This window comes from Balearica regulorum, chromosome Z (assembly GCF_011004875.1).
Source record: "Balearica regulorum gibbericeps isolate bBalReg1 chromosome Z, bBalReg1.pri, whole genome shotgun sequence".
NCBI lineage: Eukaryota > Metazoa > Chordata > Aves > Gruiformes > Gruidae > Balearica > Balearica regulorum.
This window is the reverse complement of record NC_046220.1, coordinates 32,754,111-32,777,370: the sequence shown is the minus strand read 5'-3', so window position 1 is coordinate 32,777,370 and position 23,260 is coordinate 32,754,111. Positions and strand designations below refer to the sequence as shown.

The 23,260-nt window shown below is 41.3% G+C and overlaps 1 long non-coding RNA gene across 2 annotated transcripts; it reads right to left on the bottom strand.

Annotated features, from left to right (window-relative positions):
* Positions 1-1,821: 1,821 nt before the first annotated feature.
* LOC142599571 (uncharacterized) lies at positions 1,822-22,790 on the bottom strand. 2 transcript variants are annotated; one of them, XR_012833143.1, is made up of 5 exons: positions 22,142-22,790; positions 6,771-6,837; positions 4,016-4,105; positions 2,926-2,960; positions 1,822-2,506 (listed from the first exon to the last, which is right to left on the bottom strand). It is a non-coding gene; the product is annotated as an uncharacterized LOC142599571 (long non-coding RNA). The 2 variants fall into 2 exon arrangements; XR_012833144.1 differs by lacking the exon at positions 6,771-6,837 and having other exon boundaries at positions 22,142-22,785.
* Between the last annotated feature and the right edge of the window lie 470 nt (positions 22,791-23,260).

Here is a 23,260-nt window from a genome sequence, read left to right as displayed (position 1 = left end):
AAACTCGTAAGGTGGAGATTGCACAACCTCTCTGAGCAACCTGCTCCACTGCCTGGCTGTCCTCGTGGTGGTACAGTTTCTCCTTATATCAATGTGGACCTCTCCTCTTTCACACTTTGCTTGTTTCACACCCTCCTGCCACGTATTGCTGTCATCTCATTCAACTTGCAAAGGTCAACCACTAGGACTCTGACATTAAACCTTTATCAACTTGCAGACTCCCTATTTTTCCAGTGGAAGTACAGAGCCCTGTATGGTGAATTTAAGCCTTCTGAACAGGTAGTGATTTTCTGTAGTTCCCTTACAAGTTGTTGAGGACCCGCAGCTGGAAAGCACTGTCAAAATACATTCCCAATTAAAGGAGATAACGGCTTGTCAAGTTTCAGCACAGAAGACTGGGGAGCAGAAGGGTAGAGCACCACTCTAAGTCAAAAAGATGAGACTCAGCAGTAGATACCAATGGAGAAACCTTAAGATAGTAGCAGAAGTAATTTCATCAAGCTGGAAGGGAAAAAGTTGTAATAGAGAGAACATCACCTCTGTTCACTAATGAGAAAGAGATGGCACCCAGACTGCTGTAAATTACTTGAGCTCCAGTTCATTCAGTGGAGATAGATGCCTCTTATGCCACCTCAGGATTAGGCCTGAAGTATCTTATTCCCTAAGGAGCTATTCCTTGTCTCATTCTATGTATCATCTTCCATGTGCTGGCACATTATACACCAGCAGGGAGTTGCTTGTTATGTCTTTACAGTGCTGCACTGCACGGTAATTCATTGCTCACTGACATGTCAGAAATTTTTTTAATGATGTGCCTCTGCTGCTCTAAAATAGGGTGAACTCTGAATATTAAGTTTTATTTACATTCAGCATTCATTTAGAACAAGTAGCAAATCCAACATCCTCATAGCATAGCTCAAACTCATTTTGCCACATCCCTGCTGTTTGAACAAATAATTATTATTCATTTTTCCTTCTTTGGCACAAGTCAAAAGTGCAAAAGTCATTACAAGGAGAAACAGTTCTGACAAAAAGTTTGTAGAATGCTAGAAGGAGCACAGGCAATCTACTTCTGCCACTGTTTAGTGAGATTGAATGAGACATTAAACAGCTCTTACTTGTCTGCAGAATGGAAGGAAAAAGTGGAAGGATCATGTTCAGGTTTAAAATAATAGCTATCCCAGGGATATGGTGGAGCATATTTACATTCTAAGTCATACTGAATTTGCAATCTGATGCAATTCTGGTATCAGTCACTGTGCCAAAAGTCATTCCATGATATTGCTCTAGACCTTTAATTGTGTCCCCTGTCTAGGCAGGTACTTATGTACATGCTAAACTCTCACTTCAACAGGATCACTCACATGCTTCCAAGTTAACACACATGCTTGACAGTGTCTTGCTTAATCATGGTGGAGCTTGATTCATTTCTAAGTCAACCTAAGTAAAGATTGTCACATATTAGAAGGAATTTAGATTGGCCCCTCAAACTAGATGCAAACAGGAAACAGGATGAAGCTGCGTCAGGGGAAGTTCATATTGGACATTAGGAAAAGGTTCTTCACCAAGGGGGTCGTCGGTCACTGGAACAGGCTCCCCAGGGAAGTGGTCACAGCACTAAGCCTGTCAGAGTTCAAGGAGCGTCTGGATGATGCTCTTAGTTGTATGGTTTAGTTTCAGGTAGTCCTGCAAGGATCAGTGAGTTGGAATCCACGATCCTTATGGGTCCCTTCCATCTTGACATATTCTATGATTCCACGATTCAATACCCCATGCCAGGGCAGATAAGGCCCAAGGATTAAATAGAAGCCTGACACAACATGACTCACATTGTTTTTATTTTTAATAAGGTTGTTCGGTAGATCTTTCACTGATGTAAATCAGCATAGCACCATCAAAACTGACAAAATGATAGAGAATTGCTCAGAATTATTAGTGGAGCAGTAGGATGGCAAAGTGAGGAGCTTAAAGGTACAGTATCCCAAGGCTCCACACCAACTCTTACCTCTGCAGTCTCATGCTAATGTGTGCAATTGCAACACAATCTTCAATCCTATAATACCTATTCACAAATTCTCTGCATAGCGAATCATGAAGAGGAACTACATTTACTGTTACCCTAGTGCTCCTGGTGTACCCTTCCTCATCCATCAGTTTAATATCTAATCCATCTGCTGGACACCAAATGAGATCCAGATGTCCTTGTGATGTCTTGGTTAATACACACATAGCTGAGCAATTGTCAAGGCAAGCAATTTAGATCTGTATGATCTGGCTAAACCAAGCCATACTTTTTCCATTGAGCCTAATGGATTATCTCCATTCCAGATTTCAGGTTTCCAGTGTCTCCTGTTCAGATTCTTTAGTCTACTGATGAAAAAATACACCCTTCTTTATAAATATAAAAGCTAAAAAGAAAGTTTATCCATTGCACCAAACTGTTGCTGGTCAAAATTCCTGAAATAATTCTCTTTCAAGCAGAGTCCAGGTTCAGAAAACCTCAGATCTATTAAAAAAATGAAGCAGTCATCTTTTTTTTTTTTTGAAAAAGATCTTTAGATCAGAAACAATCACCTTTAATTCTAACTCATTTTAAGCTTGAGCTATAACCATTTATAATACTGTAAATCTCAAAACGCTTCAGGAGCATTAGAAACCATTTGATAAAGCATTATCAACTGTTGTCACATTATTTTACAACTAATCAGGCAAATGCATAATTACTGTACAATCAGGAAAAGTAAATCATAAATTAATTCCATGTTTACAGTACTGGCTTTATCACAAGTACTCCAGTTCCACTGTGATTAGATTTGCGATGTGAAATGTTGGGGTTTTTTGAGGAAGCCAGTATGGAAAGGAAATAAAAACGCGTAGAGAAAATGCTTAAAGAAAAATATTAGAATGTTGCTCTAAGTGACAAACCTGTGCCATCTTTTATAAACTCTGTCTCTCCAACCCTGAAAAAATATAACTCAGTTATAGGGCCTTGAGATATATGTGAAGCTTATCTGGTAAAAGATGCAAAAAATATATCTGTTTATATGACAAGTAAAAAGGGAAAAGCAAAGTTCACGCTAAACCTATGTGAAGTCATGACAGACATATAGAAAATATGCTTTACCCACTCTGTTTTTTCTCAGTTGTTGTAAACAGGAGTCACCACTGACTGTAAAGAATACAAAGGCAGGAACAGATAAAAATGCATTTTTAATATAGCTGATGCTTGGTGTTTACATCCATGAAACACTTATGATAACAAGGGCTTAACACAATCTCCCAAAAGACCATACATCGACAAACTGGCACAGAGTTGTAAACAATTTCAAAGTAAAAGCTATAATCATCAGGCATTAGGCTCTGAAAAAGGAGGCAAGCTCCTGTTAACTCTTGTGTATGGACCTCCATAGGCATTTTAACAAGACAAGTTGCCCAAGAGAGGTACCAAAGACTTCAGAGACACCTTGAAGAACTGATGCCATTTTAACTGTCCTCTTCCTTAATCCCCCTGCTGTTACGTGGTGTTCTTCCTTCCCTCAGCCCACACGAACACAGAATTTTCCATAGTTTTAATACCAAATAGAAAGCTAAATTGTATGGAATAGTTACTTTTATGAAAACATAAACACACACAGTTAAACACAAAATAAGGAAAGGGCATGTCCCTTATACCCAACAAAGGTGAAAACAGCTCAGTTTTCTCCTGCCTTCCTTAGCTGGTGTAGGAATTATCACAGAATAAACATGTAGTCTGCTTTCCAGATTCAGGTCAGGCAGAAAGAGTTTATAGCTATAGGAGAGAATGCAGAGCAACACTGTTCAGCCTTCTATCTATACAAACTCTGACTTAAAAGAAGGTAGTAAGGCTTATATAAATTTAGAACAGATATAAATTGCCCCATGATGAGGCCTGATATGGCAGAGCAGCATATGCATCAAAGGAAACTTTGTACCAGCGGATGAACACTTGTGGGCCTGCTAACTCAGAGTCTGCAGCCATGTGGCCTTGACATACCTCTGTTCAGCGTGTCCATCTCTCACTTGCGATGCTATTGTGCCCTTGACCAGCTTTCAGGCCTAGCAAGGATTCCACACAATTTAGTATCTGAAAAATAACAATGTTTCAGGTGTCAAAAGATGCTTATTTTGCTCCTCTTGTTGCCAACTGGTTTATCAAGATTTACCAATAATTCAGGCCTTTCATATTATTTTCCTGGCATATGGTATCCAAAGTAGAGAAATTTTAGCTTCAGATGTTATTGACAGAGTATAATTGAGCAGTATTGGTTGTTCTTTACTAAATTCTACTTTACTTCTCTTCACTGGTTTTGTGTTCATATAAGCTATTCCCCATCTGACCTGCTTCAGGGACCACCCATCCCACTGCCTATGAGGCAATTAGTTGAACAGATCTTGCAGGCTGACACAGTACAGTCCTCTTCCCATTCAGCAATCATTTTTCTGCCATCACCAAGTATCTTCTCTCTAAAATGCTTTTGTTAAGTAACTTGCTAAACAAGCAAAGTTAAACTAAAAAACACCTAATGTTCCAGCATGGTAGTCCACCTGCTGATGTAATGACATGAGATTGGCCATCTGCAAAAACTACTTTCTCTAAAAGTAGATAAAAACACAGTTAAAACCTTCTTCAAGGAGGAGGCATTTTCTGTATCGTTCCTAATTCAAGGCTTGTGGTATTCTAAAATATTTTACTTTTTAAAATTGAGTTTTGCGGAACTAACAAAACTTGTCACAATACCTTCTGACCTAAAGCCACAAACTGCTTTTGTATTTTTCTTCACAATTAGGCAAAAGCTAAAAGCTCCTAACAGAGGCTGGTATTCTTCTTCCACTCTGAAAGAATGGATTGTTTCAAAATGGCACCAAGAAAAAAAAGTCGTCAGCCTTTCAAATCACCCTTCAGCATAGAACTATGCTACAGATTTCTGTCGTGGTTTAGGCCCAGCCGGCAGCAAGGTACCATGCGGCCGCTCGCTCACCCCTCCGCCAGCATGATGGGGAGGAGAAGTATAACAAAAGGCTTGGGTCGAGATAAGGACAGGGAGAGATCACTCACTAATTATCGTCACAAGCAAAACAGACTGAACTTAGAAAGGAGATTCATCTAATTTATTACTAAACAAAACAGAGTAGAGCAATGAGAAAATAACATCAACTCTTAAAACACCTCCCCCCACCCCTCCCATCTTCCCGGGCTCAACTTCACTCCCGGCTTCAACCTCCGTCGCCCCTCAGCAGCACAGGGGGATGGGGAATGGGGGTTACGGTCAGTTCATCACACGGTGTTTCTGCCGCTTCTTCATCCTCAGGGGGAGGACTCCTCTCATCGTTCCCCTGCTCCAGCATGGAGTCCCTCTCACAGAAGAAAGTCCTTCATGAACTTCTCCAACGTGAGTCTCTCCCATGGGCTACAGTCCTTCACGAACTGCTCCAGCGTGGGTCTCTCCCACGGGGTGCAGACCTTCAGGAGCAAACTGCTCCAGCGTGGGGTCCCCCACGGGGTCACAAGTCCTGCCAGGAAACCTGCTCTGGCGTGGGCTCCTCTCTCCACGAATCCACAGGTCCTGCCACGAGCTTACTCCAGCGTGGGCTTCCCACAGGGTCACAGCCTCCTTCAGGTGCCTCCACCTGCTCCGGCGTGGGGTCCTCCATGGGCTGCAAGTGGAATCTCTAAACCCCCTCATCCTTCTTCCATGGGCTGCAGGGGGACAGCCTGCTTCACCATGGTCTTCACCACGGGCTGCAGGGGGATCTCTGCTCCGGCGCCTGGATCACCTCCTCCCCCCTTCTCCTGTACTGACCTTGGTGTGTGCAAAGTTTCCTACATCTTCTCACTTCTCTCTCCGGCTGCAAAAATCCCCCCAACTGTTTTTTTTTTCTTCTTAAATATGTTATCACAGAGGTGCTGATTGGCTTGGCCTTGGCCAGTGGTGGGTCTGTCTTGGAGCCGGCTGGCATTGGCTCTATCAGACACAGGGGAAGCTTCTAGCAGCTTCTCACAGAAGCCACCCCTGTAGCCCCCACCCGCTACCAAAACCTTGCCACACAAACCCAACACAATTTCCTTTCCCCTGCCTGAACCACATGAGCTGTCTGTCCATTTCTCTCCCACCCAACTCTCACTATGCAACTTTCTGTGTTGGGCTCTTTGAGCAGAGCATGCTAGATACCAGGCCCCCTACAGCACTTTGCTCTAAATGAACACAGGAGAGGACACAAGACTGAAGAGCACGGAGCTGGGGTAGCACATGGGAGACTTTCTTTGCTTGACTCCAGATCACAGCAGCAAGTTCCAAACATGACAAAGAGGTGAGGGCAAGAGGCGAGGGGACAGGATTAACCTCACATACCATCGAGCAAAGCCTGCTCATGGGCTAAGTAGCCACTGGGAGTCAAGCTAAGGACTTTGTGGTGTGGACAATCACTGCATCTGAGCTTGAAGGCAACCTGAAGTTCTGCCCACAAGTACAGTATGGACAGGATCTAAAACATGCCAAGGCCAGTGGGGGAGGCTTGGCATCGTTGCAGGACTTGCTGTCACATATGGATGACTTGACCTTCTAAGGCATAAAGGTGGCAGTGTTCAAGTATTAAAGCTTGAAATGAAAATGTGTCTGTCTGAAGAGAGTCTATCCTGGCAGGCAGGGAATAGAACCAGCACATCCCAGGCACAAGCAGTTCCTTCCCTCCCACCTGCACACATTCAGACACCCCACTTTAACTTTCAATAGCCAAACAATGCCACTTGCCTGAGAGAGGGAGCAGCAACAACCCAAGCAGCAGCTGGAAAACTGTACCAGTGCAATGCTGATGTACCTGCAGGGTGACAAGAGGAAAAAGGTAACCATTTCTGTCTTTGGGAATGAAAATTACTGTTTCGCTGCTTCGTCTCAATGTGTGAAGAGCAGCACGTTGGGAAGCTGCAGCTCCCAGTGAAGGAGCTGCCCAGCAAGTTTCCAGATGACAGTTGGAGCTGCAAACAGAGGAACTGCAGCTTAGCAAGAGAACAGGCTGTCTTCAACTGGTTTTGGAGGCTGCAGCATCCTGCTGTATCTACAAAAATAGGAGACAAATCCTCAAGTGGTGTAAATCTGTACAGCATCAATAACTTCAAAGGATTGGTGGAACTTATAAAAAGTTATAAAAGGAGAAGTAATCTCAGTTTTGGCAGATACCCATAAGGGTCTTCAGGGCAGTAACTCATGATGTCTTCTACTTGTATGACTAACTGCAATGGTACTTTGGCTCACAAGTGCCCCTTAAGATGCTACAGCAACTAGTAACAGTAGTAACTTAACAGTTCTCACAAAACACTACATAACACCAAAATATGGAAAGGATAAACTAAATTAAAAATTATAGCTTTACTACCCTCTTTGCCCTATAAGACCTATACAGTGTCCTATAGAGCAAGGACTATTGGCAAAGCTATTATCATTTCAGCCACAACATGCTGCATTGATAGTTATTCAGCTTTTCCTTGATATTAATTTTCCTTCCACTTTACATAAGATGGTTGCTGTAGCTTAGATGGCCTCAATCAAGTTTTATGCTCTCTAGAAATCTGAGTTCATTTAGAAAATGAGGCAAAATAAGCCAGACTCATACATGTTGTTTATAATTCAGTGTGCAAAAGGTTAATGATCTCTTGTAATATATGCATGTATATATGACTTTCATACCTTTTTTTCCCTTAACTTTTACTCAATGAAGATCTCTGATCTATTTAAGACATTTATGCCAGCACAACAGAGTGTCAGGCAGGAAACAGAAAAGAGAGAGAGAGGAAGGAGGATACCAGAAATGGAGGCTGGGTAGGGGAGGGAAGCTCGCAATATCCCAGAAGTCAAACTGTTTATGGAAGAAGTTTTGGGTTTTTTCCTAGCATCAGTCTAAAACTGTGATATCCAAGCCTAAAACTCAGCATACCAAAATCTACCAGTCAAAATGCAGAAATGTGGTGCCATGCACAGAAAATTATGGTATTTCAAAATTCTTTTCCTCCCAAATAGCAAGAGTATTGATAGACTATATCCAAATCTTCTGTAAAAAAATCTAAAAAAAAAGTATTTCTGGAAATTACCTAAATCTGACTAGGTTGAAGTGATTTGTTTAATTTATATCATCTGACATGTTACACATTGCAGCATGACAGTTAAACAATATTTAAAATGTCAAAAAATTAAATGAAAGGTTCTTAAATCATCCACCACCAAAAAAATTTTGTATCTTGCTCCCAGTAACATTGGTTAAATGCTTTTGACTTTGCTGAACTGAGATGAAATTGCCATTAAACTTTCTGCTAAGAAATTTTTATTCTGCTTTGCCTTCTACTTTTTCTAATCATTCTCAAATGCTTAAAGAGGTGACAAAGATGTTTGATATGCTCTGAAAGTGGAATGGAAGCATTTTATGACCTGTTCACCCAGGTGTGAAGGACAGTACAAGGTCCAAGTGGAAGGCCTGGTAAGCCAGGCATTCAATGAGCTGACGGTGCCTAGGAGGGACCAGGAGGCAGTACACTGTTGCAAGGTGCTTCCATTGGAGCAGCTATTAGTCTGCTGAAAACTGAAATGGCACAGTGGTAGAATATTAGAAACATGCTCAAGTATTGAGTTTTGACTTTTTTTTCTGTTGGCAAGTCTGATTAAATAAAAGTTTGATGTTTTTATTATATCTGGATAGGTTGTAATTACATTTTTAAGACAGGTGTGGGAAGTTACGTTGTTCTGATTCTGGCTCACTTCCTGACTAGTATTAATACTTGTTAGCCTTTGATTGCTGAGAACTAGGCAAATTTGGGCCTAGTTCTCCAAAGAGTGTTGTCAGTGGTGTGAAGTGGACTCACGAAAAGAACTGAATTAATTTTGTCACAGATGAAGCTTGCAACATTACAGAAGTCAAACTGCTTATGCAGTGGCCTTGATCTGGGATACTTTCTGTGCATCTTTCATTATCATACTGTTTTCCAAAATGAATGAGTAGTACAGCCTGCAGAATTGATGTTCAGCTCTAATGGTTTACTGCTGTATCTTTTGCCTTACCACAGACAAACATCACCCATATATTTTAGCTTTGAATTAGTTCAGGTTTCTTTTCATCTGCTGTTAATTCAAAGGCTTTGTTATAATAGTCACTTTCATTCTCTTTTCCTTTCATCACCTGTCGCTTCCACCCTTTCTGAGTGTCAGTCTTTCTCCTACCTTCTAACTGCAGGAAAAAAGAAAACCAACCTCCTCCATGCCAGGGAAGAACACATTTTGAATGACCTACATATTTACACCTTATCTTGCAATATCTGTTTCTACAATGACTGTAATGAAGACACATACAAATTAAGCAACCACATTTTTTTCACTTTAATTTTCTGTTTTCTGGAGGTGATCAGTTTTAATGTCTATGGGTCCATGAGACCCACAACAATGTCAGCTCACAGCATGGGATCAGGAGAGACAAAAGTTATCCCAGCTGCTCTAACTGCAGTCCTTGCTGTATCAGAAGCTGAGCCTCAGAGGCTGGGAGCAGTGCTCTTTGGTATTCAGGCTCTGACTAGCATTTGGGGGTTCCCACATGTTGAAAGGTTTGAGTCCCATGCTCTGTCACCAGTTTTCTCTGTTATCTTGGGAAGTCACCAAATCTCTCTATGCCTTTGTAATGGCAAGTAATAATTCTTGCCTGTCTATTGCAGGATCTTTGAGATGGTAATCTATTTTCATTATTAGTCTCCACAATACAAAACACAACAAAACACATATCTAGATCCGCAGGAATGACTGTATTACAAACACTGGGGATAATTAGGAATAGCCAGTAAAATTGTCTTCTGTTGTGGTTCATCTCAAGTAGTTTCTATTACTTTGTTTGGACTACACAAAATGCACCATGTCAGGGTCAGAAAATAGATCTCCAAAGCTGTAAGCACAGTCATAAGATGGCTTCACCAAAATTCCCAGTGAGGTTTTTAATTTCTGAAAATATTAGGCACAAACAAAAGACCTTGGGCATGCTAGGGAGTGAATTTATAGTGCATCCTATGCTCTGCTGTTAACAGTTCTTTGCATGGAGCCATACCTACACAGTGGAAATTAAAACAGACAAGACTGGGACTGTTGATTTACCAGGCTAGTAGTTCTGCTGAGGCTAGCTGTGTACATCAACTTAGCTGCTACTCAGCTAAGCTAAAGTAGCAAATTTCCCTAGTATAACCCACTGACCAGGTGAGGATGTGAGTCTTTCACAACCCTGGAGTGTGGAGACTGGCTGTGTACTGCAGGCTGTAGAGACTGAGAGGAAATTCTTCACTTAATCCCTCATAACACCCATCACATCATCAATCAGCAGCTATCTACATATTCTAGCTGCTGTCTTTCTTTCAGAAGCAAGTAACTCACTCAACAAATTCTCACCAACAGTAGCTACTAGAAATACTAAGTCCTTTTAAGACAACTTTAAAAAAAAGTTAGCTAACAAACAAGCAGTCCAGAATACCACAGTAGATGTTTCATGAAGAGTGGGGGCACTTCCAACATAGAGGATTTGGTTCTGCAAACTCCCCTCATCCTGTTCATGAAGAGAGAACATGAAGTAGCGGATTATGAAAGTGTTGGTTAAGTTAATATTAGTAAGAAAACAGCCTCCTCCCATCAGTGTTGCATCCTGTGCAAATAAATCTACTGCTCAGATAGCTCAATGTTCAGCTGACTTGAAAGAGCAGATGGCTCATGTTGGGGAAGACGAAGGCAGCCTGCATAAGAAAGCATTGTGAATAATTCACCATTCACCATCTACTTCCTAGGGGGTTATATGGTCTGTATTATCCAAGCACCATGCAGTCTGGCTGTTCAGTGAAGCAGTGCCCTGAGACTGTGCTCAGTTTTTAAGTTTATCTATCAAATATCAACAAACACATGATTTCCCAAAGTCACATAGTAAAGCTGGTACTGAACTAGCTGAATCCTTCCCCTCCTATGAGGTGCTCTTCCCTTTTGTTGAAAGGCTGACAGACTGTTTTTCTTGTTTTCTTGCTCAAATGGCTGTTCCCTGATGACTAGTAAGAAGCCACACCTATACAGTCACAGTCAGGCTGAGCTACATTCACCCAGCACTTTTGACTGCCAAGTCTAAATAGCATCAACTGTTAATGCCTAAGTACAGAACAGCTGCCCCTTAGAACAGTCACAGCTGGTTTACTATGCAGCAGGCCATCTGCTCATGCAACACAGATGGCTAAGAACAGAGCAGCTCAGGGCTTTGCTCTTTTCCCTGGCTCCAGGTCAAAGTAAGATGAGATTTTTGATCATCATATTATCAGAGAGGTGACCTCTCTCTGACCGAGGAAGGCTTCTGCAACACGTAGGACAGTGTCACAGTCAGGACAGGGAACAGGCAGAGTAGCTGCAGAACACTGCAGGGGGTTGCTCCAGCTACTTAGAACGTTCTCCCAGAGGAGATCAAGATGTCCACACAGCACTCCACTCCTCTAAGCACATGCACAGGCACAGAAACAAAGAGCTTCTGGGGACACTCATGTCCTCAGGCATAACGAGGAAGAAATCTTTTTATGATTGCAGTTTACAAAATTGAGACCATAGTAGTGTCTAAGAGGAGAAATAGATTTTAAAAAAGAGCAAGCTGTGGAAATAATAAAAAAATACACCTTGAAGAAGAGTACAAACTAGTCCTAAATCTAGGTCTTACAGCTCCAGAGTCTCATACCTCCCTTCTAACTCATCTGGGATGTATTTAGCCAACCGTGTTGCACTTTTTTATATTCTGAGGTTCCTATTCATAAAACTAGACAGTTTGAGCAAGCTTGAATCACAGAATCACAGAATGGTAGGGGTTGGAAGGCACCTCTGGAGATCATCTAGTCTAACCCCCCCTGCTAAAGCACGTTCACCTCAAGCAGATTGCACAGGATCACATCCAGGCAGGTGTTGAGTATCTCCAGAGAAGGAGACTCACAACCTCTCTGGGGAGCCTGTTCCAGTGCTTGGTCACCCTCAAAGTGAAGAAGTTTTTCCTCATGTTGAGATGTAACTTCCAGTGTTCCAGTTTGTGGCCATTGCCCCTTGTCCTGTCACTGGGCACCACTGAAAAGAGTCTGGACCCATCCTCTTGACATCCACCCTTTAGGTATTTATAAGCATTAATAAGATCTCCTTTCAGTCTTCTCTTCTCCAGGCTAAACAGACCCAGCTCTCTCAGCCTTTCCTCATACAAGAGATGCTCCAGTCCCCTAATCATCTTTGTAGCCCTCCACTGGATTCTCTCCAGTAGTTCCCTGTCTTTCTTGAACTGGGGAGCCCAGAACTGGTTTCAAGTACATGGACGATCCAGCTGAAGTAAAAAAGATTACTTATTTGCCTAAAGTGAAGCACATGCATAAATACCTTGCTGAATAGGGATTAAAGTTATCAAAACAATTTCTACAAGTGAAAGATTTGCCACTGATATACATGCATAGTGTTCCTAGAAGTATCCAGCAATATGTGAATAAGACAGAAACTGACAATGACATAGAAAATAGGTATATGCAAGATAAGCTGTTCAGTGGAAAGAAAAAACCAGTAGCATAAATGCTAAATCTTTAGGATTCTCATTCAAAAATAACCTTGTTGCTGTGAGATAGTTACAGAGATAGTTATGGAACACTTTGCTGAAGTGAGAGCCTATAAAGACCAAAAATTCAAGTAGTGGCAGGAAAAATAATCATCTTTTAAAAATCTGGTGTCTGACTTAGGCCTAGGTCTTAAAGAGTTCCCTGGAGCTGTAGATGAACTGGGAAAAAACTGCATGAATGGGAATTTGAAGGGAATGGGAAGGGTAGAGATACCGTAGGCATAGCAAAGAACCATAGTCCCAATTCCTGTTGTAAATGGCAAGCAGCTCTGAGATTATTACTCATCTTCACATGAACCCCCTTTCCTATAACAGTGACTTCATTGTGTTCAAGTGTCATTTCACTTAATGGGTAAAGCAACATAACTTATAAAAAATGAATTACTTCATCTTATGCTTCAAAAATAAACCCACAGAGTAAACTTGGAATTTATTCTGATTTCCTAAACCTCAGCATGAAGCAGGGTTATGAGCTGCAGATTGAGAGTTTGCCAGTACTTTACAAGAGAGTGTCCTCTCTTGTTCCATTTAGGTGAATTTGGGATGTGGATCGTTTCTTCTCGGCACCCTTCATGTTCTCCACATGTGTCCCTCAGCTTACTCTCAATGAATTTTAATTTTCCCCAGACCACTGTCAGCTTCTGACCTCAGCTGTGGCAAACTGGTCTTGATTCAAAGCCAAAGCAACATGGCAGGTGATTGAAATCAGTAGAAACGGTTCTGCAGAGCGCACACAGAGAGCACACAAGTCTGCCTGTGAACTTTTTTCTAGAGGCACCCACCTGCAAAAGCAAAAATAGGGACCTCCCATTGGCTTTCACTCAGCTGAGACCAGAATCTCCTTGAGAAATGGCTGACAAAATCTTCAATCTAGTAGTCTAAAAGGCATCTGTTTCTTGTTACTGCTGCATGTCAGCATTTCTCGTTCTTCAACATGTATGTCCATGCCACTCCTTGGGAGATAAGCATGGGTTCTGGAAATTGAGCATTTTCTTGGAACACAGACATTTTGAAGCTTTAAAATCACCCACAGCATTTTCATGCTTTGGCTGCTCCTGTCTCTCATTTCCTTGTCTGTTTCTAGGAAGCTGGTGTAACTGCCTTCACTGTCAAGCCATGCTCACAGTGTCAGAGCAGAAGGTCACACAACTCAGATACAGTGAGATAGACTAGTAAGTAATCTCCCTCTCTAACGGCCAACAAAGATCTCATCACTCATTCTGCACTTATCACACATAGCATTCTTATTGGTGTCACTTTATTCTGCATCTACACTGTCCTAGAAGAATGACTGGAATGTGAAACAGGCAAAGCCAGCAAAATCAAAATTACAGCTACAAATCAAAATACAGAGAGACTGAAGTCCAAAGCTACTTACTCTTTTGCCATGGTGCTTGTCCAGATTTGCCCTATATAATCAAGGGCAATGTCTAGACAAATAGGACAGTGACTAGAAAAAGAACTAGCACTATAAGAAAAAAAAAACATACCTGTGAATTTCAGCCTAACTTTCAAGTAACACTGTATGGTTGTTGCCTGTACACAGATGTAGTGCCACATTCAACTTCACAGATGCGTATGTTCTGTGAAACACTTTCCTGTGAAATTCTCTTATCTAATGAAGTTGCCATTGTCACAGTGTTGTTGGAACAAGGAGAAGGATAAATGAGATTTGCAGCTCCCCAGTGTGATATTTAATAACATGACAAAAAGTTGATTGGATAGTTGTTACTTTAGTACCAGCTCCCTGCTGCTGAACATTGATCATTCTTTGGGTGACTTGGATTCATGACATTTCCACTCCTTGTGTTTTGTTCCATAGCTTGCTGCTCCAGAGAACAAGCTGTTCTCCAGCTGCAAGTCCCTGTGCTTTGGACCTTTAACTGCATCTGTTTATATTTGCTCAAAGGCAAGAACTGATAGACCTATTAAGTCCTGCTGCACCTGGTGGCCAGTGTTACGTGTATGAATCCTGTTAGGCAAATCTTGTCCAGCCCCAGTAAAGATAAACTACTGGCTTTCAATGGCATTGCTCACTGTAGTGTAAGAATTTATTTTATAGAAACTTCCCAGACTCAGGAATTTGCTCTTAAAAATACAAATGAGAGTAGGTTTATGATGCTTTTTTTTCTTTTTTTCTTTATGTCCTGGTTCTGGCAAGGATAGAGTTAATTTCCCAAGGAGCCAGGACAGGTGACCCAAGCTGGCCGGGGACTATTCCATACCATGTGACGTCATGCTCACCATAAAAGGGGGGGCTAGTTGGGCAGGGTAGGGGGCAGACGTGGTTCAGGGACAGGCTGAGCTTGGTGATCTGTAAATTGTTCTCTGTTATCACCCATTGTTACTATCTGTTATCAGCACTGTTGTTGATTGTTTTCCCTCTCCCTTGCTGTCCCTGTAAACTGCCCTTATCCCAACCCTCGAGGCTTTGCTGTTGTTTTTCCATTCTCCTCCCCATCCCGCCGGGGGAGGGGTGGTGCTCAGCTGCCGGCTGGGCCTAAACCATGTCACTTTACAAATAGCTCAACAAACTCTCAAAAAGGTTTCCGTTGCTGTCTTCTTGAGCTAACGTATATTGCTTTGAATAAAAAGTTCTTCGGGAAATGAGTGGAGGCTCTTAATGTGGTACTATTAAGAAACATTATGGTCCTATGAGAAATGCAGGGATAAGGCTATCAATTGAGTCTCTGACTTGAGACTAAACTTGTGCTGTTATTTCTCAAATCAGTAAACTAAACAGAAAAGCAGCGAGATGTAACGCCCTAGTGCCTTTCAATTCTGTTCTTCAAAGAGGAGATTGTCCCCATTCCTCCTTCTCTGCTCTTGCTATGGCAAGGGATAACAGTCTTGCTCCTGTTGTGCTTGTCTTCATTTGGTACTCTGCTCCTCAACACAGCCAATTCCTACACTGTGAGGGTGTTTCTCAAAAAGTCTTTCTTCCAAAACTTCAGAGTACTTAATTTACTCAAGTATTTGCTCCAGCTGAATATTTAATGAAATCTCAAAGCGTTGGACGTGAAGAAAACAAGTTCACATTATCATAGAATCATACAATCTTCAGGTTGGAAAAGACCTCTAAGATCAAGTCCAACCATCAATCCAACACCACCATGTTTACTAAACTATGTCCTGAAGTGCCACATCTACACATTTTTTAAACACCTCCAGGGACGGTGCCTCCACCACCTCTCTGGGCAGCCTGTTCCAATGCCTGACCACTCTTGCGGTGAAGAAATTTTTCCTAATATCTAATCTAAACCTCCCCTGACGCAACTTGAGACTATTTCCATTTCCATTCATCTCTAATGTGGTGGGATGAGAGAAAAACATTGACAGATATTATGCACACAGTAGTGTGACTGACTACTGACAAGTAGGACTGGCAGAATCCCATAGACATGCACAGGGGAGGGAAGATGCACAACTCAGCTGAGCACTCGCACTGCCTGTTCTGGGACTGGCAGACAATACTGGACAAATTGTGAGACGTTCAGTGGCAGATATGTATATGTATGATAAACTGGCAAGTGCCACTTACGTTTCTTGGTTCAGTTGAACAGGGTTACCTTCTGAAAATGACCTTCTGCTTTGCCTGTTTTCCATTTGAGTCTCAGTTGGAAAACCAAAGCTTGCTTTTTGAACACTGCTGCCATTAAGCAGTGCAGAGAAAGTGGGATTCAGAGCAGCCAACTTCAAAGGCTGGATTGCACCTCTGAAGACTGCAAAAGCTATGAGAAGCTCTGTGTTGCAAAAGCATGTGGACTCAGTGGACAAGTGGGCATATTTGGCACGAGCAGAAGCTTACAAGTGCTTGTCAAAGTTAGTTCTGAGGTAGTTTTAAGTCTACAACCAAGACTGGGCATAAATGAAAAGATGTAATAAATAGCACCTTCAGGTTGTAGAAGAGCTTTCAGTGCAGTGCTGTTACGTACAAATCCAGATGTTTGAGCTTCTTAAGGTGCAATAACATTCATTATTATTAAGGATACACTTTGTATATATTCCTACTGAATTCATAATGATAATACTTAGTACAGTCAAAGACTGTGGTAGAAACAGGTAGAAACAAGCAGAAATAGGCAGAAAAAGGAAACATAGAAACAGCTATCCCATATATGGACACATCCCCTTCATCCATCTGAAAGAAATGCTGCTCTCCTGTTAACTATCCAACCAGTAAGTATCTCCATCAAGTAATTGGTCAATGACAGGTGTACATCGCTTTGCAAAGACTGGGAAAGCAACTGGAGGTGGGTGCTTTTAAAAATGAAATGCCTATATGAATGCTGTAATCTATCCCTTGTACAGGTGTTGGTGGCTGCATTTTGTTCCCAGATGCCCATTGCCTAATGCAAACTTTACAAAAGAGCCATATGCCTTATTTCTTCACTTTCATGAAGGCACTGGGCAGAACTCAGGAGGTCTTCAGCTGTGTTATGCCACATTAATCTATGGAGAGGTTTAGAACCAAGAAGAGCAAAGTAGTCATGCCTGACTTGAGGAAAAAAAACAAACAATAAACTAAACCATGTCTTTTTTTTCTTTGTGTGGTGGTACTTCTCTTCTTGCTGTCTGAATCCACAGAGCTGATCAACAGCTCTGAAGCAACTCCAGTTTTCTGCAGTCTGCTCATCTGATGTTGGCCAGTCAAATTTAGCTGTTGCTCATACTCCATCCCTTGATTTCATGGGACATAAGTAATTAATTTGCTACCTATCTGTTGGAGATGAGATAAAAAGCCAGAATTATACACTCAAAAGCAAGCCTTGATTTTAGTTTTAGCATTACAATCCCAAGCCAAGACCAATGTCTCTCTACTATCTCCCTATGAATGGTTTGCAGTTCTTTCTTTGCTCTTTTTATCTTCCTATTCATTTCCTCCTTCAGCTCTCCACTGCCAACTGCACGTCAGACTTTTCAGTACAAGGTTATAAATGCTTTACTGGCCTTCTTTTCTCATTGTTTTTGACACTGTGCAGTGAGCAGCATATGCTTGTCTTCCAATAAAGTGAACATTCAGTTTTGGTCTAAATGCCAGAAAAGTGGAGTAGGGAAAGAACAATAAGCCAAAACACCAAGAGACAATAAAGATAAAAGTAGATTGTCAAGTTCAGACCTTTGTTACATTCTTCTCTTCATCAAGAACTTTGAATCATGCATCTTAAGCAGGGCAGGAGACATGTCTAGCATTCTTTTCACAACACTGATGCACGAACTCATTCAAGATGGGGGGAAGTAAATATTATAATACTTGACATTGGGTCCCCCTATAGCTTTGATGTTCTTTGAAGTTTCATACTGCTTCAAAGCAGGAGGAGTAGTTACTTGTGCTGTTCAGATTACAAAGGCCTGCCAACAGGGGTGTAGCTCACATACTGGTCTATCGAGGTCCTGAGTGGCACTGTCATCTGGCACTCAAGATTCAGCTTAATTTGGTTTCATGCTTATGCTAATAAAAAAGTGCTATTGGCATATTCATCCAGGGACTGCAGAACACTTTGCAAAAGGTCAGTAAACCTATTGACAACACGTTAATGAGTGCAGAAGTCATCCACAATTTAAAAGAGATTTCTCATAATACTTCAAGGCATTCATTGTATACAATGAGCCCACTGAATCCTCATCAGTTAACTGGTATGGGTGACAGACTACTTTTGCATTGTTATGGTATGCTGACAGCTAGCTACAAAAGCCTAGATATAAAAATACCATCTTCCAAAAAATTAAAGAGTGCATCAGAGAACAACCATCACAACAATCTGAGACATTGCTGTTTTGCTGTCACTGGAGCTCCCCACCAACTACTGTGAAATAGCTTCTGCTTAGTATTTTGTTGGCTGCTTAGTTTACCAGCGAACAATGAAGACTGCATATTGGACCATCTGTTAGGGAAGTCCTTGATTTGATCAGAGATACAATTATACAGCTAAAGACATTGTTTAGTACTGAGAAAATCCTTCTGGAATGACACAGATTTAATCGCAGGTGAATATTATGCAAGTAGCATTTCAGTGACAAGGCAGCTGAGTTGCTATGATCTTGATCCTCACTGTACAAACGAGTTTGGGTGCATATGACAGAAGAAGATAAAGTCACCACAAAACCAAAGGAAATAAACCCAAAGTATTTCAATAATAATGATAATGATGATGATGGGAAACAATGCTTTTTCATCTGAAAAAAACAGCACAAAATACTATGCAAAGCTCTACAGCAAAGTTTTTAGAGAAAGAGAAAGCATTTACCATGAACTGAAATACAACATACATCATTGGTAGGAAAACAGTTATATGTGAAGATCTCTCCTAGCTCCATGGAGTCACCTCTTCAATGAGTCAAATCGATTGATGACTTTTTGAAATCAGTGTGATAATAACAAAGTCAAACCTGACCTGACTGCGTTTAACCTTAGCTGTCAACTTTAAACAGTGGAAACAAGAGATTAAAGCATGCAAAAAAATCTCGAAGTCAGAGCTGCTGAAATATATAAATGCCTATCTTCCTGCTGCAACTGCACCTGGAGACCTTGAGCCCTCAGTGCCAAGCATTATGTAAACACATTTCCTTTATTGGAGAGTTAACAGTCAAAATCAAGGAAGAGAAAAAATTGGGAATGGAGAGAGAAGCACATTTCTGAACTCTTAATCTTCTTCACAGCCACTGCGCAGTATTGTCTTCTTTGTGGATAGTTGTGTGGTTAGAATCAGATTTATCAGAAGACAAAAATCTGGTAACAGATCATCTTCAGTCCGAACAGCACTACATGAAAAGCCAGAGTGTTGCCTGAAAACAGAATCATATACCCAGTCCTCAGCTTTCACCGATGAAATAATCTCTGACACAGCCTGCCAGAAATAATTGCATCTAATGAACTGAGTGAAAACACAATGGAATCTGTTATAATTGGGTCATCTTAGGCAATTTCAGTTTGATAATTCTATGCAAATAATCCCTACATCCTGATCCACAAAAGAAACTCCCCAAATCAGAAACTAAATGCAGTGTTGAGCTAGCTAAGTTCCTTGGTGCTGAGAAAGACCAGTCACATGCTGATAGATTTTAAGTAGCACTCTGTGAAGTTGCAAGACTCTTAGGCTTGCAGCCAGTGGTTAACCAAAAAGATGGGGAACATGGGGAAACCTTTCCCGCTTTTGAAATCTTTCAGATTACTTCAGAGCTGGGACCTGTCAAAAGTCCTGTCACTGACCGGAAGAAGTGCACAATTGGCGGGCAAGTGAAAGGAGGGAGGAAAGGATTTCCTCCAACCCTCTGTCTCAGTGACCCATGGTGGTAGCCTACAGGAGCACCACAAGCCCACATTCCTGCTCTGCACAGAAGCACAGACACTCTCAGAAGAGCACACCCCACCCACAGCAGCCCCCACAGAAGAAAATAATGGGAAGACAAGGTGTCTTTTGTGCTCCCCTTTTTCACACAGTCTGTCCTCTGGCCATTTCTTGAAGAGGTAAATGCTTCATATACTGTGAAGCATGAGAATTGAGCCTAAAAAATGTATACAAGCTCTCTACATACCTATCTACTGACATCAGTGGAGCTAGCTGACTTCCAGAGTGACTCTCTCTTCACTTCAAAAGCAAAACCAGACAGTTTGTTGTGCACTGACAACCCATTTCTCTGTCACAGTGTGTTGTCCGGCAATTTGGCCCATTTTTTTGGATGGTATATAATCTGGTATTCTAAAATAATTCAAGAGTATGGCTTTATAAATGGTAAAATTCAGCAAATTTGTCCCTGAAAGATTCATTTGCCTTTAGAATATGACCTTTCTTTTACACGTCCCCAGCTTTTACTGCTTGAATATTCTTCAGGCTTTTTGAACATATTCACATTTGCTTTTAAATGTAACAACTTCCACACCAATTTATACTTCAAGACAAAAAGGTAGAGCTTACTAATGGAAATGGGTTGCAAGGTTAAAGACAGAGAGGTTACTGTTTCTCTGTTGTGCTCTATGTAAGTGCTTTTATGATAGTTATCATATAATGGGAAGCCTTCACAAATACTCAGTATTTCCAATTCCAAATACTCAAAAATGAACTTGATTCAAGTATCATGAGCCTTTTAAAATGTTGGTTATAATTCGTCTGCCTTGCAGTTTTAAGTTTTTAGATGTTTTCTTTTTCTCCCATTAGGGCCAGAAGTACTTTTACATTCAAAACAAAGGTATTCACTCCAGAAAGTCCTTTCTCAGGGACTTTCTCTGTCCTTTCTACAGGGACCACATCCTAGTTAATTTCTGAGTCACAATACGAGCAGCCTCCTTGCTTTCCTTGAAACACAAATAGCCTAACCTGCATTTTTTCCTCTCTGCTGGGACGACGCAAAAGCTGCAAGCTGGCTACACCCAGCAAGCAGAAATAACTCAGGCCACACAGAAAACACAGGGTGGTTAAAGAACTGTAGGAGAAAAATCCTAGCGGCCACATCAAATCCTCTCAGTAGAATCAGGAGGAGTATTTAAAGATGTTACTGCATTCTTGCTTTGCTCTTAAACTTCTCCCTAAACACTGTGTTTTGTCTTACGCTGGAGAAAGAGACCTGGGGTCTGACCAAGTATGTCTCTTCTCATGCCCTTATAGAATAGGGCAGGGAGGAAAGAAATGCTAAAATACCCACTTTTTTGACCCACTTGCACATATTGGTGTATTCCTACAGGTGTATAGAGTGCTGCTTTTGTCTGCCATAATAACTTGTAGACGTCTCCTTTCTTTAGCACATTGTCATCTATTTACATGCTTTGGTTAGTAACTCAGTAATGCCACCACTGCAGATAAAAGAGACTGCTTGGAGAGGAAGAAAAGATTCTCTTCATCGCTAACTGCATGTCAGCTCCTTGCCTGTCCAGCACTGCTCCACTTAACTAAACACATGCTAATGGTTCCTATGTGCTGACTTGCAAAAGAATTGCAAAATAGAGGAAGGAGAGTAAAAGCAATGTTATTTTGCTGACTGGACAGAGAAGGCAGAGCCATTAGCCCTGTTAGTGAGAGCTACACTAATATGCCTGGCAACTGGATGCTCACAATGCAGTAACACTGCTCTTACTGAACTGCTCATCTTCCAGTCCTGCCATGTTAAGCAGTGTTATTTTCAATTAAAAAAACGGCAACTAGCAGGAAGCAGGAGTCCTGATAAAGGGTTCAGTGGCTATCTGCATTAGTGTCCTTCCAGAAACAAATTCCCTCCTTATGGAAGGCAGCCTTGAGTTGTCTCTTTCACTGATGTTAATTCCATTTGTACTGAGTGGTATCAACTCTACTCATGCACTCTGAGATTCTATGTTTGACAGGATGTTCCAACTCAAGAACAGCCATTGGGCCCAGAAGCCTGAGCTGGTCCCTGTAGCATTGGGTCAGCAATGCATCAAGCAGACAATATTACACATGCTTAAAGTTCATCATCATCAGCCAAGCATTTAAGCGCACAGTTGAAATAAACTACCTGTGTAAAGTGCTTTGCTAGACTGGATCCTTACCTCCACCAAGATCTGAGATTGAGTTCCTCTACTAAGACGCCAGACAGGCCTGCAAGAAGGTATAGTGGGAAGCCTTTCTCCTGAAGTTGTTCAATTAAAGTCACCACCTGTGGAGAGAAAAAAAGAGCAGAAACCTGTGGGCATTGATTTTTTGCAATGATCATCTCTGAAAAGTCATCAAAAGTACTGAAGCATCCTATTGTCTTCAAAAGCCCAGCAATCAAACAAACCAAGTCTTGTATCACTAAATGCTAAACTGGAAAACCTCCTGCCTTGCAAGAACAGACAAAATATTGGGATTTGAAAACTTTGTCGTTGCAAAACTATTTTTAATACAGTAGTGAACAACATTTCTGCTGACATCCAAATGCTGGGTGCTAAAAATACTTTCCGTCTTCATTCTAGCACAGAATTTTAGTATGCACAAAGAGCTGTTGTCTTCTTTGAATATAGAACAGGTCTGACTTCTAAGGCTAGACACTGAAAAAAGGCAGAATCTCAGGGCTGTGAGCTTAGTCTTTTACTCTAAATTAGACATGCAGTTACTGAAGCTGTGTGGCAAATCAGGTTCTTGAATGTACAAATAGCAAGATGGCCATCTCACTGCAAATTCCAAATAAAGGTAAGTAATATTTCTACAAACTATACAAATACATTGACCACAGTGTTGTAAGGGACCCTCCCATCCTCTTGAAAATAAAGTATCATAATATTTGAATAGTGAAATGAGACAAAATATTTTCTCCTGTTAAGCAACAAAACTTATAAAAGGCACTTATTCCCACAGACAGCAGAAATGGAACAATTGGATCCTCCAGTATTTCAGCCAACAACTTGTCTTCAGCAGCTTCCATACATGTCAGATTAAAAAATAAACCTTGCTTCCATTTCAAATGTATAGGGTTTCAAATGCTATTCCTGATTCCTAACTACAGGCGCAATCACAGTATGACTTGAAGCGCAAAGATTCTTGCTGGTCTCAATAGAGAGAAGAGCAAACTTACTATGAGGCTGTGAGGTTTTCCTCACTCTCAGGTTTTCTTTCTGTAGGACTCCTTCCCTCCCTACCACCAATAACCAGCAGAGATGGCCAGGAATACAAACACAGAAGCTCTGCCT